This window comes from Phascolarctos cinereus, unplaced genomic scaffold (genome assembly GCF_003287225.1).
Source record: "Phascolarctos cinereus isolate Bilbo 61053 unplaced genomic scaffold, phaCin_HiC Scaffold_8;HRSCAF=390, whole genome shotgun sequence".
Lineage (NCBI taxonomy): Eukaryota > Metazoa > Chordata > Mammalia > Diprotodontia > Phascolarctidae > Phascolarctos > Phascolarctos cinereus.
This window is the reverse complement of record NW_027556291.1, coordinates 35,996,049-36,001,706: the sequence shown is the minus strand read 5'-3', so window position 1 is coordinate 36,001,706 and position 5,658 is coordinate 35,996,049. Positions and strand designations below refer to the sequence as shown.

General features: G+C 36.4%; 1 long non-coding RNA gene across 1 annotated transcript; it reads left to right on the top strand.

Moving 5' to 3' along the window:
* The first annotated feature begins 378 nt into the window (after window positions 1–378).
* LOC110202476 (uncharacterized) lies at window positions 379–4,791 on the top strand. The gene is made up of 3 exons (XR_013483684.1): window positions 379–569; window positions 3,082–3,164; window positions 4,187–4,791. It is a non-coding gene; the product is annotated as an uncharacterized LOC110202476 (long non-coding RNA).
* Window positions 4,792–5,658: the final 867 nt, after the last annotated feature.

Below are 5,658 nucleotides of genomic sequence, written 5' to 3'. Positions count from 1 at the left end.
TGTTGCTAATGAACAAATATAATAAAGGTGGCAATATGAGCAGGTATGATTAAGGCAAAAATATGGCACATCCACTTACTTTGACACATCTTTAAATTTATTTCTTCATCAGTGCAGTGAAGATGTTAGTAGTAAGGTAATAGGCATCCCCAGTGTCTGGAGATTTCCTATGGAGTGTTATGATGGATTTCAGAAGCATAGAATTGCTGTGAGCAATTAGATGGGACTTAACAGGAAAATCTGACCCCAGGTCAGATAGTTTTCTTGGACAAGGACTTGCATTCAGTACTAGAAAGAAGTCCAGAGACTAGACCTAATTTTTTTTTTTTTTTGTGGCAGAACTCTGCCTGGCTTTTGTTTATTTGTATTCCTCACAGAGTTTTGAAGAAAAAAACCAAACAAAACCAGGAGCTACAGTTCTACCCATATCCAAGAGAAGATGGTAACTCTACCATAGAAGATGTGAGGTAAGATGGACAGCAGATGACCCTGGAAGAGATGGAATCTAGAAGTTGGTTACAGAGATAAGCTCAATGACTATCAGCTCAGCAACATTTGTGAATAGAAAGGTGAGAACATGATGCTTCCCTGCAGAGAGATGCCAACAAGGGAGGACTTTGGCAGTCTGGCAGCCTCAGAACTGAGTTGCGCTGGGTACGAGTATCCTTCGGTCACGTGGCCGCCTACATGTGACCTTGGCATACCCGTCCCCAGTGTATACTTCTTAGCATAAGTTCAGCAGCCACAGATGGTTCACGTACGTACCCCCCATGAGTGTTCTTTGGTCGCATGTGCTCTCTAACTTTATCACTGTTCTCCTGTTGTTTTTATGAGAATAGATCTCTATTGCTTTTTTGGTAGCAGTTAGGAGGGAGGGGGAGAGAGAATCTTGTATTGTTCCTTTATTTGCTCTAAGGTTTGATTGAATATCTTTTATTTAAACTAATATGTCCTCTTATTACTTAGTAAAAGTAAATGCACCTGCACCATTGTTTTGGCTGGGCAGTAACCAAGTGTGCTTAGGATTTAGAGAGATTTGAAGGGCCCAAGGTATTAGTGAGATTTTCTGGGAACTATATGCATGGAAGAGTTTTAAAAAATTCTTATTTGTATTTCCAAGTATCATGATTTGGGACTTGAAATGCCTCTTATTTCAGGTATATTATATGGTTATTCTTTTTTTTTTCATTATTTGATTTTATTTATGTATTTATTTATTTAAATACAAAAAAAGAAAAGAAAACAAAAACACATTGCCATGTACACAACAGACCATAGCAGAGGATTCAATATAAAGCAATAAATTTTTGTTTCAAGAAAACATACATAATAAATACTAGACATTATTTCCAAAGCTGCCCAACTTTTCTTTGCATCCTCATTGGTTTTCTTTTGTTCTCTGCTGTGCACTTTTTACTTTATTTTTCCCCTTCTCCCTCCCAAAAAAAAGAAGACTATAATTAAGTGCACACACACACATACACAGGTATCCATAAACATATATATATATATATACATAGATATGTAAGATCATATAATGCTTCTTTCCACTTATCATCTGTTTCTCAATAGGTGGATAGCATTTTCCTTCATAAGTCCAAGTCTTTCCATATTTTTCTATATCCACTCTATAGATTGTTTATGAGAGTTTTTTTCCCCCAATTTTTCTACATGCCCTCTATTCTTGGCTACACAGAGTTTTATTTATACAGGAAATTTTTAATTTAAAATAATCAAAATTATCCATTTTATTATTCAACACTGCCCTCACCTTATAATATGGCTTAAGGTCTGTTATTATTGATTCATATAGGCCACTGTTTCAATTCACTTCTTTCCCATTTATGTGTGTGTATACACATAAATATAACACAAACACAGATAACTTGCATATATAATATAGAGAGAGAATGGGGGTAGTGAGAAAGAGAAGAAAGTTTTTTCAAATTTTATCTTGTTTTTTTTTTTTAATCATTGGGTTTTTTTTCACTAAGATATTTCCCTTGAAAGCATCTCTCTCCCCAAACCCTATCCCCACTGCTGAATCTTCCCATACAAAAAATAAAAGCTAGAGAATGAAGTATCTGAATCTGATCACGTAGGTGACATAGTAGATAGAACATTGGGCCTGGAGTCAGGAAGACTCATCTTCCTCAATTCAAATGAGTCCTTAGACACTTACTAATTATGTAACCCTGTTTGCCTCAGTTTCCTCATCTATAAAATGAAATGTAGAAGGAAATGGCAAACCACTCCAGGATCTTTGCCAAGAAAACCTCAAATGGCATCACAAAGGCTTGGACATGACTGAAAGACTGTACAATAACAACAACAAGCTATCTGATCAAAAAGCATCTGTTATCCTACCTTTTTATTCAGAGGATAAAAGAGGTTTTTCATTATTACTTCTCTGTGATCAAGACTGGGCTTCAGTCAGTTTTTAGAATTATTTTATTTTACATTGTGCAAGTCATTATGTATGTGAATTTCATGTTCTTTTCTTGGCATTAGGTGATTCATGTTATCCCCAGTTTCTCTGAATGTCTCATGTTTTCTTAAGGCACAGTGGTTTTTCATTAATTCATATAGCACAATTTGGTTAAACTGTACTCAAACTGGGGGCTCTAGCTTTCTAGTACTTTGCTATTGTTACAAGTGCTGCTTTAAATATTTTTGTATATACACGATCTTTCCTCTTTCTTTGATGTACTTGGAGTTTATGTCCTATAGAAGCATTTCTGAGCCAAAAGAAATGAATAATTTTAACCATTTTTGTGAAGTTATGAATTGTTTTCCAGAAAAATTGAACCATTTCAGAATTATGCCTTTGATGTATTACACCCCTTGTATTCCCATACTACTTTCCCACACTGGCTTTTTTTTCTTTTGCCACGTACACATTAAGGTAGTTTCAATTTGCCTTCATTATACTATTGGTTTTTATAGCCATCTTTCTTATGCTTATTTCATAAGAGATGTTATTTGACTTGACCTGGTTTACACAATTACAAAGTTTCAAGTTGAGGATCCAAACCAACGTCTTTTGAATCTAAGGTCACTTCTCTTTCCCGCATACCACAGATGCCTCTCCCAACAAGACTTATAGACATGGAGGGAAACCACAAGTTTTGGCACTGGCTTAAATACAGCAAAAAACAAAAGAGGTGAGTAGGGATTATTTTTTTCACTTGTGCTTCTGATGGATAAATATAATAAAGACATCAACATGGACCATTGTGATTTAGGGAAAAGACATTGTCGCCTTCTGTCACTTTTAATACAGAGGTTCTCAAACTTATTTAGCCTACTGACCCTTTTTCAAAACAAGTTATTCAGTGGGCCCCTGGAAATCTACTTTCTTTAACCCTGAAATGATTTTTGAAATTTGAAACATTTCAAAACAATATAAAATATTTTTAAATGATGCATCTTATATTTAACAATTCATTGTAAATTTGTTGGTTTTTTCCTGCATTGAAATTTTGATGACACAATATTGCATCATACAACCATAAAGTATTGTATTATAAACAAGTCATTACACACACATATTCCTGATGATGCATGCTGGACTTGCTTGTTAACACCTGTTGGCAGACTTGACTACTGATAGGTTATAACTTGCATTTTTTGTGTTTGTTTGGAAAATAATGTAATCACTACAACTTTAACTGTTACACAATGATGAAACATGTATAAATGTTTTTTCAAAAATTTCTTCTCTTCTTTCCTTATGCTTTTACCACATCTTTATTTTTATTCAGTGTCCCCCAATTGTACCCAAGTCTACTCCTGTCCCCCTGGACACTCTTAAGGGGGTGGTATCACCCACTTTGGGAACCTCTGTTTAATGAGTCTTCCTTAGATTAATTTACATTTCATTGTAGTGAAGATGTTAGTATTGAGTAGGATGCATGGGTTCCCCATGTCCAGAGACTGCCTTGGCCTTGCTGAAATGGGTTTTGAAGGCATAGAAGAGCTGTAAGAAGTTAAACTGGATACAAGGTAGTTCTAACCATAGTTCAGATACTTTTCTTGGACAAAGACTTGCATTCAGTATCAGAAACAGAAAGTCCCAAGGACAGACCCTAATGTTCTTGTGGCAGAACTCTGCCTGGCTTTTTCTTACCTACACTCCCTGGGGAGATGTAGAACAATGAAACTATTTTGTCCTGCTCATATCCAGGAGAGGCTGCTTTTCGGTAGCAAATGTGTAGCAACATGGACAGCAGATGACCTTGAAGAAAGAGATGAAGAACAGAAGCTGGGTACAGAGAGTTGCTCAGTGACTGAGAGATCCTGGGCATTTCCTGAGTGCAGAGCGAAGATGTGATGCTGCCCTGCTGAGAGAGAATGTCACCAGAGGTGATCCTAAAGATTCATAAGTGAGTTGCCCCGAGTATGAGTATATTTTGGTTACGTGAACATATTTTGGTAACCTCAGCATACTCGTTCCTGGGGTATACTTCTTGGTACGCCTTCAACATCCACAGGTGTTCCCTGCACACATCTCCTCAACGAATGTGCTCTGGTCACGAAGAACACTCTACGTGAGTCTTTGCTTCCCTTTAAGTGGTATTATTATTACAGTATCTGTTACCCTTGTGCTTTGGGGATGGGGAAGGGACAACTTTCATTTTCATTTGATTTGTTATGTTGTTTGATTGATGAAATGTATTTTGTTTAAGCTAATATGTTCACTGATTGCCTGGTAAAAACAAAGTGATCAGTGACTGCGTCTGAGACATAGTTTGCATGGCTGATGACCCAGGATGCATTGACCCTGGGATTTTTTTCCCAGGTCCCAAGTATTAATGAGGTGCCTTTCAGGCTACATTCCTAGAGGGTTTGAATAATTTTTATTTGTATTTCCAAGGATCATGATTTGGTGCCTGGAATGCCTCTTGTCTCAGGTGTATAATATGGTTGTCCTTTGTGAATTTTATGGGTCACCAACTCTGGAGATACATGACCTTTTACAAAAGTTCTTTTTGTTTAGGTTTTCGCCTTTGGTTTTGCCAAATAGTCATGTTCCTTGAAGCCTCCTCTCACTAGTGAATCTTCCAGTGCAAGAAAGGAAGGCAAACAACAGGGTAACTGCATCAAACAATTAGCATCTGTAACCTCTCCTTTTTACTCAGTGGATGGAAGAGTTTTTCATTAGGACATCAGTCACTGTTAGCATTGTTTTATTTTACTTTCTTACAGTCATAATGCACATGATTCTTTTGGTTCTGATACTTTTCTTTCTATCAGGTGATTGACTTTTTTCCCATTTTTTCTCTTTATTTTTCATTGTGTCTTCAGGAACAATAATATTTTGTTAATTTGCTGACACAGTTTTGTTCTGCCATTTCCAAAGCAATGGATAACCTCTTTCTTTCCAGTGTTTTGTTACTACTAAAGTACTGCTCTGATTATTTTTGTATGCAAATAATCTTTCCCTCTGACTTTGACTTGACCAGGACTCACATGGAATTTCTAACCTGGAGTCAAATAATTTCTTGCAACAAGGATTTGCCTTTTCCACTAAATTTTGTTAGTCCATAGAATAAACTTAACATGTGCCTTGAATTCCATTCTGCCTGCCTTTACTTGCCTTCATTCAGTTAGAAGCTGGGAATAAATAAGCTGTTATCATGCTTCTATGTATTTTGT